Source organism: Hemicordylus capensis, chromosome 2, assembly GCF_027244095.1.
Source record: "Hemicordylus capensis ecotype Gifberg chromosome 2, rHemCap1.1.pri, whole genome shotgun sequence".
NCBI classification, from domain to species: domain Eukaryota; kingdom Metazoa; phylum Chordata; class Lepidosauria; order Squamata; family Cordylidae; genus Hemicordylus; species Hemicordylus capensis.
Window position 1 is genome coordinate 320,493,385 of NC_069658.1, and position 11,710 is coordinate 320,505,094.

The following is an 11,710-nucleotide window of genomic DNA, read 5'->3' on the forward strand; positions in this document are numbered from 1 at the left end:
CCGCCGCTATCAGGCCCAGTCGCCCCACCGCGGCCGCCATCAGGCCCAGCCGCCGCCGCCGCCATCGGGCCCAGTCACCCTGCTGTGGCCGCCGCCGTCATCGGGCCCTCTCTCCCCACCACGCATGCGCAGAACACCCGGCTGAGACACGGACGCAGATACCCAAGGATTTTATTATATAGGATGAGTCATATTAACAAAGAGCTGCATGTTTGTAGTCAAAGACCCACATGCTCAATCCATACCCTGATTTCATGTTTTGAGAATGAGCAGGCATGCACCTTTAGCTTACACCCTCCCTTTCCCCTCCCTTCTGCCTTTGCTCATCAAACCACAGTTAGTTCATGAACCAGGATATCAAAATATGGTTTGATCCTGATTCAGTTGTGGCAGATACAAGTGGGGCTAGGTGTGTGTGTGTGTGTGTGTGTGTCTTGTCCGCCGCCACCTCTCATTTGCAATCTTTTCACTTTCCCCCAACTATCTTTATATCTCTCTCGCCACAGCCCAATGCAGCCTTAACTCCAGGTCCACAAGCCAGTCATTCACCAACCCACAAACATGGAGAACATCATGGCGGGGTGAGGTGAGAAGGGGGAGGCAATCAGGCAGGGTGTGTGTGTGTGTGTGTGTGTGTGTGTGTGTGTGTGAGAGAGAGAGAGAGAGAGAGAGAGAGAGAGAGAGAGAGAGAGAGAGAGAAGAGTAGAGTGTGAATGGGAGGCAACTGTGGCTAACAAGCTGACACCTTAGCCCCACCCGCACTGGCTGCGCTGCCCTGGTTTCTAAGCTAGGTTAGGGAGTTAATTGTAGTTTGAACAAACCACAGTTCTCCATATTCAGACATAACGGGAAACTTTAGTTTGTGGAGAAAAAATAGGTGCATTTGCATGTAATGTGAAACCACAGTTAAGCAGGGCAATGTTTGGAATTTGTGTACGTCTGAATGTGTGAAACCGTGGTTTCGCAGCAAAAGTGACCAGTGGTTTCCTTGCCAAACTCCAGTTTAAACTTTTGGTTTGTAGTGAGTTTTGCCACCCCAACCTGACGTTTTGCAGCGGCAGGATTACATCCAAACGTGGGCAGCACCATAAATGCGGTTTTGTGCTGTTTCTGGAACTTTAATAATAGAGAGGGCAGGACAGACCCACCCGTGGTCATGCCTGCTCTATGCCTGCGATGGTTCTTGCTGGCCACCTCTCTGAGCATTTGCTCCATCTCTGATCCAATAAAGCAGTTGCCCAGCAAAAGGGATGCCGCTACGTCCCATCCCAACCTTGTCACCCTGCCAAATGGAAAAGTCACATGGGAGCGTGCCCTCCTCCCACTCTGTCCCTTGTCACACACACCCCATCATTTAAAGCAACCCCACCCCATCCACCCAACCAGGTCAAATCAGGAGAGAAAAGGGATTGAATGGAAAGACAGGCACTATGTGCTTTGCTCTCCAAAAATGAAGCAATAAAGATGTATGTTCACAAACACATATAGTCATAAGAACAGCTCTGCTGGATCAGGCCAAAGGCCTATCTTGTCCAGCATCCTGTTTCACACAGTGGCCCACCAGATGCCTCTGAGAAGCCCACAGGCAAGAGGTGAGGGCACTAGGGATGTGCATGGAACCGCTGGGTGCTCCCTTCCTGGAGCACCAAACCAGTTCTGTCCACCAGCATTTGACCTGGTTTGGAGGACAGGTTTTTTGCTTTAAATAAGAGGGAAAGCACTGCCTACCTTTCGGCCCCCACCCCACTACTTTCCCCCCACCGGTGCTCTCCAGAAAAGTGGGCACGCTGGGCTGTACCATTCCTGCTTGAAGCCCCAGCAGCGTCACCACGCTCATGGCTGGTGTGCACCCACATGTCATGCACATGAGGACCACCTTTGGCTCACCACTCTTTGGTCTTCCATTAGACTGCTTGTTCACTAGCTTAGCCATCCCAAAAAAGGGGCCTCCACTGGTTCCACATTTGGAAAAGAGGCAACTACGTGGGAACATGATCGAGGTGTATAAAATTATGTAGAGAGAATTAGAGTAGAGAGAATGGACAGAGAGAAAATTTTCTCCCTCTCTCACAACACTAGAACCAGGGGTCATCCCATGAAACTGAAGGCCAGGAAATTTAGGACCAACAAAAGGAAGTATGTTTTCACACAGCACATAATTAACTTATGTAACTCTCTGCCATGGGATGTGATGATGGCCACTAGCTTGGATGGCTTTAAAAGGGGCTTATACAAATTCATGGAGGTTAAGTCTATCAATGACTACTAGTCTGGTGACTATAGGCCACCTCCAGCCTCAGAGGCAGGATGCCTCTGAATACCAGTTGTAGTGGAGCAACAGCAGGAGAGAGGGTGTGCCCTCCAGGGAAGTGCACAGAACCGGTTCGTGCACTCCCGGGGGGGGGGGGCTGCTTTAAATGACAGGGAAGGCGCTGCCTTCCTGCCAGCACCCACCCCACCACTTTCCCCCTGCTGGTGCTCTCCAGAAAAGTGGGCGCACTGGGCTCCAGTGTCCCTGCTTGCAGCCACAGCAGCATTGCCATGCTCATGGCCAGCACACAAACGTGTGTCATGCATGTTCCCTTCCCTTTCTTGAGTAACAGAAAAATAGTGCTCCTCAGTATTCCCCCCCCCGAAATGGTACTCATGTGAAACCTTTTTTGTTGTGGGGTTCTTACGAGGGCGGCGGTGCAATTGCTGCCAGATGAAGGGCTTTCATGTCCCTTAAAGGGTTTTAAATGCCCTGTCCCTGCCGAGGGCAGACAGTCGATTCCACAGAGGCACGATCACACTCAGCACACCCCCTTGAAGATTGTGGCCAATGGCTGCCGCCCTGCAGACGTGCTGACGCCTTGCTCACAGTCTGAGGATGTGAGCACAATGGAGCTTGCCGGGATGTGGACTCAGGAGACCAGGAAGAGGGTAGGGCTTCCGCTGCCCTGAAAACAAAGGCTGCCAGGCTGTGGTTGGGTGAACATCTGCAATGCAATTCATGGTCAGAAAAATTAACCATGGGTTTGGCAAACTCCAGTTTGCATTATGTACAATGCTGCTAGAGAGAGGAAGCTTTAACTCTCCTCCCCTTCCATGCAGTCGTAGAAAGGGAGGGGACCACATGAGCTGGAGGCTCATGTGCCTGCTCCGTCTCGTAACATGAACCATGGTTTATCATTGCATCTGCATCAGTGATATAGAGATTTTCCACATTGACATATGTTAGACTGAATTTATTTCTATTTCTACAGAAAGTACACATCTATGGCTCCCACCAATATACAGCTTCTATCCCGTTGCTTTTTCTCACTTCCTCATCCGACTCTTTGCTTACCTCTCCTCAACCTGGTTAGTTGGAAAGAGGGAATAGAGGGATTCAAGTATGGAGTCTGATGCTCAGACTCAGTTTCACTTCACTTCTCCAGTGCTGTCAACAGGATGAAGAAAGAAAGTCTCCCAACTCTGCCCTTTTCCCCATCTTGGAAAAAAACCCTAACAAAACTAATTCCATAAAATATGTAACACTGCAGCTTAGAATTAACTAACCCTAAAAGTAAAGGTAAAATGTGCTGGCACTCACAGAACCCTGTGGTTTTCTTTGGTAGAATACAGGAGGGGTTTACCATTGCCTCCTCCCATGCAGTATGAGATGATGCCCTTCACCATCTTCCTATATCACTGCTTCCTGATATAGGTGTTTCCCATAGTCTGGGAAACATACATACCATAGGGATTTGAATCAGCAACCTTCTGCTTGTTAGTCAAGCATTTCCCCTACCGCTTGCAAACTTTTATGCAAAATTGTATTGATTAATCTTTGCTTTTGGTGCAAAAAGTATGTCTGCATGCACCATGACTTATACTTACTTATACTCATACTCATACTTATATGTACTATTATTATCATTTCTTGTTTACACAGTCAGGCAGGTGTTATTGACTGGTTTGTTTTATCCAGACATCGAGTCCTTCCCAAGGGCCTGAGATGGCTGAATTTTATTATCAATATTGTTGCTGTTGTTATTATAGATATTGTCGCAGAATATAGGCTGTTCCCAGTAAAGTTGCTTTTTGTAATTGGCTGATGGTGATTTCTGTGGCCCCAATGGTGATGAGGTGCTCTTCAAGGTCTTTTGGAATTGGACCTGGGGCACCAATTACTACTGGGATTATTTTGGTCTTCTTCTGCCACAGCCTTTCAATTTCAATTTGTAGCTCTTTGTATTTTTTTTCCTATTTCTATTTTCTATTTTTTTCTATTTATTAATAGAATTTTTCTTTCTTTTTTCTATCCTGCGATCCCCTGGTATTGCTATGTCGATTATTTTCACTTGTTTTTCTTTCTTCTCGACTACAGTTATATCTGGTGTATTGTGTGGCAGATGTTTGTTTGTAGTCGGAAGTCCCATAATATTTTTGCATCCTCATTTTCTACAACTTTTTCAATTTGATGGTCCCACCAATTTTTGGCTACAGGTAGCTTGTATTTTTTGCAGATGTTCCAGTGTATCATCCCTGCTACCTTGTCATGCCTTTGTTTGTAGTCAGCCTGTGCGATCTTTTTACAACAGTTGATTAGGTGGAATTGTTGTTGTTGTTGTTGTTGTTGTTGTTAAATTGATTTTATAGCATAAATGTTTTAATCATTTTATCTTGTTTATGTATTTGTTGTATTTTACCTTATGTACTCCACCTAGGGATGCACATGTCAAGTGTTATAGGAATATGATTACATGAATAAATAAAACTACTGTAAAAAGCAACTACATTTACTATTTTATTTGTTTATAGTTTTCATGAGTTGCTACTCTGCCCAAAGACACTTGACATCAGAGGCGTATCTAGGGAAAATAGCACCTAGGGCAAACACTGAAATTGCGCCCCCTGTCTAAGCATCTGACACCCATCTTTCAGATAACTTTACCATAATATCAGCTGAAAAATACAAGTCAAGCTCGTTAACCTTTTAATATTTCAAAAACTATTTAGCACTGGACTTAGCCAGACCTAAAAATGCTGGAAAACTACAAATTTCAGTATGTGGGGGCTCATGAAATACCCAAATACTATGTACTTGGAAAACTAAACAGAAGTGCCTGTCTAATTCTTTACTATGCATTGTAGCATCACCATTACATAAGTGTTAAAAATCAATGGAGAATTTGACTTTTCCCAGATACTCTGTAAATAATTAAAGGATATGCAGGGTAAACTGTGTCACTGCTTGGAATATATTCTAGTCTTTCAGAAAGACAGTTAAAATGAGAGAAAGAGAGCAAGAAACTCCCAGTGGGCCTTAATATTAAGGGTTTCACAATGATTCAAAAACAAACTCACCATTAATAGCCATATTAGCAAGACATCACATTTAACTCACTTATCACAAGAAGCAAAGTAAGAGCAAATGAATACAATCCTAGCTCTTAAGCGTCAGCTCAGTATTCACAATCCCTGATTCTCTGTACATAGTGCCAATCTGAATATGTGTACAGTGTCTTATATTTATTATTATTATTATTATTATTATTATTATTATTATTATTATTACCCTTAGCCCCTTTGGGGGGCTCCCTAAAGGCTGGGGTTTTTTGCAAAGATTCCCCCTCACCCCGCTGGCCTCTAGGGCCTCACAGGGACCATTTGAGCATGTGCAGTGGCCGTTTTTAAAAATAATCTTTTTTTTAAAAAAAAGGCAACTGAAAACAAAATGGCCACCGCACATGCTCAAATGGCCTCTGCAAAGCCTGGCATGACCTAGAGCCTCACAGAGGCCATTTGAGTATGCACGGTGGCCATTTTGTTTTTGGCAGCCTTTAAAAAAAAATTAATTTTACAAAATGGCGCCCCCCTTCAAGTGGCGCCCGGGGCACGTGCCCTGCCTGCCCTACCCCTAGATATGCCCCTGATTGACATGGTATACAGCATTAACACCCCATCCAAATAATTTTACATTAACATTTAATGCCTACCTACAAATAAAATAATACATAAACTGTAGCAGCACAAATATACCATTAAATATACAAAACCTAACACTAAACTACGCTGTCAGATTCACTGCCTGAGAGATCTGGCAAAGAACATTCAGTTTTCAGGTAAAGACAACTCTGTCTCACTGTTCTTTTTATGGGACTGCTTAAGATTTTGGTGGTGGCTGCAGTATGTGTGTTTGAGAGAGAGAGAGAGAGAGAGAGAGAGAGAGAGAGCGCGCACGTGCCCACACATTACTCTGCTACTTTATTGTTGTTTTTATGATATTTTTGTAAGCCAGTCTGAGGGCCATATAGAATCAGAAGCTGCAGGGTACAACATTTTTAAAAAAATAAAGAATGTATTTTTTTAATAAGGAATGGATGAACTATGCATTGTATAAATTGCATTATTGGGGTTTTGTTATCCATTATGTACACCATGATTTGCAGGTAACTCATACACCCACTTCATGGGTGAATCCTTGATTCCCTTGTATGTGTGTAATAATTTCCAACAGAATTAAATACTCCTGCCAGAGGTTTTAGTGATCAGCAATTGTCTCTCCTGGGATATCATGCTTCTGCTATGCAAACTGATTAGCATGCAGCAGTTAAAATGCTAAATTCAGCCTGTGCCTGCATGGGTGATAGATGACAGAAAAAGAAAACTAATTGACATGTGGTATTTTTAATGTCCACATTTTCTTTCCCCTCTTCCCAGTAATGCAATTAAAAATGATCACAGGATTAAGCATACATTTAAAAATAAAAACCAAAAACAACCCTTAAACAATAAAACCAAGTTTATGTGCATTTAATTTTTTAAAGGAAATTCAAAACTACTGAGCAAACAAAGAATCGAAATGGAAAAGCCTGAGGCAGGATTCTACTGACATTACTTAACCCTGGCAGATATGACTCAGAGTTGACTCAGCATGTGGCTGATAACAGCAGCATTTAGAAATTGATTCCAAAGGTTTTCAAACTTGCTGAATTTCCTCCTTCTGGGTGGATTTAAAAAAAAAAGCAGATTGTCATTGTCAGAGCTTTCCTAATCCAGAACAAGAAATGTTGGACCCAGAGCAAGAAACAGCACAAAATATTATACCACCCTTTCACATTACCATAGGGTGCTATGACTGTGTGTCGGACGAAATGAATGAAGAAGGATGCTTGGGTGAAGTTGTGCGAGAATGACTCCTCCAGTGTCAGGTTGCTGGGTGAAACTGAAATAGCACTCATGAAGTCATATGATGAATGCAGCAATCAGAGAAGCATGTTATCCATCATGGGTGAACAGCTGGCTCTCACTCAGATCCCACAATTTCTTCTTGGAAACAGGTCTTCAAGCCTGGATGTGCTCTTGTGACTCACACTGGTGTGAATCAACAGGAATATGTGGGTGCATCAAGCATGAGGAAAAAGCTTAGAACCAGTAAACAAGCAGAAGGGGACCACCTGGGCCTACTTGGATATAGGTAGAGAATTTCAAGATGTGACCTGACCAATCCACTGGAGTTTTCCACAACTGCTGTTGAAAACTGCAGTCAAGCAAGAAAATCAGCAATAGCAGTAATGCAATTAGGCTTCGGGACTGCCAGAATTTGGAATCTAAGCCAATTTCTTTGTTCAAAACCTGAACCTGCTTTGAGCTTAAGCTCTTAGGTCATATGCCTCCCCACACTCTGCCTCCAAGCTTGAGTGCCCAGGGCCGCCGCACAGAATGTATGATGTGGCTGAAATAATACACATGCGCCTTACCCCATAATCCTTGCATCTCTTGAAATGGAAAGATCATAGGGATAAGATATACAGAGCCACTTACAGCCACACCACATGTGCTATAGATATAGTGGCAGGTATATGTGGACCCATGCTCCTCTATCATGTGTGTTGTTTCTCAATTTCATTGACATGTGAACTAAGCATATCCAAAATATGCCTCAAACTCTGAATTCTACCTTCCTTGGAGACACATCATAGTTATTAAGTGAGGAATCTCAGTTACTGGGTGGCTTTGCTTTTCCCTCTAACACAATAATGAAGCCCTTCCAGGAGAAAACGGGCATAAAATTGCTCTGCTATCACATAGCAGATGCTACCAGTCGTTCTGATTCTCCAGTGGGCATTTATTCTGTCAGCTTTAATGACATTTTGCTTCCTGATGGGTCTTCAAGCAGGCAAGACAAGACAACAAATGCATCATTTTTAATGTAAATGAAGGCTACTCTCTGAGTTAAGCTTTCATTTCACCCACATTGTTGCCAGTGCTTCCAAGGACATTAGGTATGACTATACTGGGAACCCATACCTTTTGAGCTAGATTTGCTATCACAGCATTTTGTTTCTACCATCACAGTGTAGTACAAAAGCCACTGAATCAGACAGTCAGTGCTGGCTCATGGTGAGCCACTTGCATGCATACATTGAAATAGTGCCCTTTGTCAGGATGCCACATTACCTGGTTGCCTGCATGGCCCTGTGGAGTCCAGCGGAGAGTGTGGCGTCCCTCCTCTGGGGTTTCTGTCTTCTCCCAAAGGGAGCAAATGTGAGATGGTTTCAGGCCGATTGGGTCCCAGTGGGATTGAGCAAGCGAGGCAGGGAGAGGTGCAGGGAACAACTCCAGTGGGGCCACCATATTGGGCATGGCAGGAAACAGAAAGTGAGATCAGATAGCGGGCAGCGCTTGGAGGAGGCTTTAAGACCTGTCAGCTCTGTACTAGGGTATTTAAAGGCAAGGCAGCCAATGATGAGGGCTGCTCTTCCCCCCCCCCCCAGATTCAATTTTTATTAATTTTAACAACCGTAATATTATCATTCATTACAAATGAGGTGGACTTCCCGCTCACATTTCTTCGTGAATCATCAACTATAAAATTTACCCTTGCTGTAATAATAATTCAAGACATAAATTCAAACCCTTACAAACATAATTAATCTAACCAACCTGCGATTTTTACTAAATTTCAAACCCTGCTGTCAAGTCCATAGTAGGAAAATAATTATTTAGATACAACAAAAATGGTTTCCAATCTTCTTTAAAACATTCCAAGTTTTGATCTCTTAATAGTGCTGTAAGTTTTGCCATCTCCGCATATTCCAAAATTTTTATCAGCCAGTCTTCTTTTGAAGGCAGTTCACTGGTCTTCCATTTCTGTGCATATATAATTCTAGCCACCGTAGAGGCATACATAAAAAATGTTAAATTAGTTGTAGAAATTGCACCTTGTGTTATTCCCAGCAGGAAGGATTCTGGCTTCTTAGGAAATGTCATTTTAAATATTTTCTTTAATTAATTATATATCATATCCCAATAGGCTTTAGTCTTCCCACAGGTCCACCACATATGAAAGAATGTGCCTATGAGGGCTGCTCTTGAGCATGGGAGCCAACGTTCCCCTAGAGAGGGAACCAGCTGGATGAAGCAAGCCAGGAGGAGGACTAAGGCAGAGGCGTAACTATAGGGGGGGCAGGGGGGCACGTGCCCCGGGCACCATCTTTTCTGGTCACGTGGGGGGCGCCGCCATGACCAATTTTTTAAAAATAAAAATAAAAATTTTTGTTAATACAAATGTTTCCTGCTCAGTGCAGCAGCACTGCAGCAGTCAAGGGAGCGTGTCGGTGCCCCGTTCCCCACGAGTGGTCCCTTCCATGCCGCTTGCGCCCCCCCCCCCCCATTGCTTTGCTGGCTCCTGGCGGCCAGTCAGTGGCCTGGCTTGGCGGCGGCGGCGGGCGCTTGTGAGGAAAAACCTAAGTATAATGTAGTATGTTGGGGGTGGCGGCGGGGGGCACGGGGGGGCGCCATTTCAGTGTTTGCCCCGGGCGCCGTTTTCCCTAGTTACGCCTCTGGACTAAGGTGATGAAGTAACCTACTTCCCTGGCTTACCTGTTCTCACCCTGCAATTCTGGAGTCCAAAAGGGCCAGGAACACACCTCGTCCCCCTTGGATTGTGACACCCTTCTTGGTAAAGCCTGGGAGCCAGTGGTGCCCCCCTCCCATAAAACCCTAAGTGAGGTTCCCTGATTAAGTGTTTATTGGGACTGTATAAAAATTCAGCCAAAGATGAATACTGAAGAATTGTGTGGTCTCTGATAAAACAAATGTAAAGTGGTAAAACACACAGTGGTCTGCTTTTGAAATGGCTAAAAGGGGGAATCTGATTCCAAAGTAGCTTGTGGAAGGACTTGTTTAAGGATTTCAGAGCTGTGATCCTATTTATTCATTCATTCATTCATTCATTTATTTATTTATTTAACATTTATAAACAAATAGAGTTCAGTTTATTGAGGCTAGGAATTATACTGGCACAGTTGTGCCAGTATAGGTAAGATGGAGAGAAGTTGGGGAGTAATCCTTGTTTTTTTATCCAGGTTTTTATAGGAGTGTTGTTTTTGTTGCTGCTGGTCTGTATTTTTATGGTCCTACTGTGTATGTTTTTTAAACTTTTAATTTGATTTGCATTTTTATATTACAATTTAGTATTCTTATTGTGTAACTAGTCTTTTATAGTCTTATATTGTTTTAAATGTTTTGTAAACCACCTTGAGGTTGTTTTAATGAAAGGCAGTATAAAAATTTAATGATGGATAGTTTCAACGTTCCACCATTATAAGCCCTAAACATTCTATTGCTTATAAAATCAAAAGCATTTATCCAATTTGCCTGGCCATCAGCACACATTAAATAGCACCTACCCTGCAAATTTGGTGAAGAGCCATTGAAAAATGGCTTCCATAGAGCAGTTTAATGGTTTTCTCTTTTGAGCAGGGGTTTAAAGGGCTGGTGACATTCTTTCGGACTGAGGAAGTGATATTTAAATTATTTTGTAGCCTATTTGCATAGTTTCAGCCTTTAGACTGCATGCCAGGAAAGTGCCTTTTGTATATCCCTCTGGCAAACAATTGATGGTTATTTCACAATTGATCCTCAAAGTTGCATTTTAAGAGGCAGAAACATGCATCTTTACTCCTAAAAGAGTCTGTGCAGTAGGACATTTGAAGCTACAGTGCCCACAGCATTGCCCACAACCAGTATGGTGGTCAGTTCCTTCCCTAGCATGGTGGTCATCCGTGGAGGACATTTGTGCGGCTACACAAATTGTGTAACCATGCAAATTGATTGATTGATTGATTGATTTGATTTGTATACCGCCCCTCCAAAATGGCTCAGGGCAGTTTACAATTAATGGCCTCCACACATCCACGGAGACCACACAAATTGCCCCCACACATTTGCGGAAGCGGGAACCATGCCACTGCTGAGCAGGCGGCCTGCTTAAAGAGCCGTCTAGTGGCAATTGGGCTACAATGAGGGGAATGGTGAGCACCGGCAAGCTTAAAGAGAGATCCCAGGTGATTGGGCTGCACTGGGGCTGTGAGCAGAGGCACCAGCTGCCAGACTGGACTTGTAAGAACCTTAGGCAACCTCCCTGCCCTCTGCCCTTCAGTGAATTCCCCCACCCCTTTACTTATAAAGGGGAATACTCATCGAATTCCCCTGTACAAATATTACCACCCAAACCACTGACCAGGGTTCAACTGAATGGACCAGACTGGCCCATTGGTCAGTCGGTTTGACTGAACTGGTTCGGTGGAACATGGTTCGGTTCAAATTTGAATTTGAAATGAACTGCAATTTTGGGTTAAGCCGCTCCTGTTCAGGTTATTCATGAAGTCTGATTTTAAACCTGGCAATAACAATTGTGTGCTGTGCCGGCTGCTTTTAGCTAGTGCTGCAACATAGA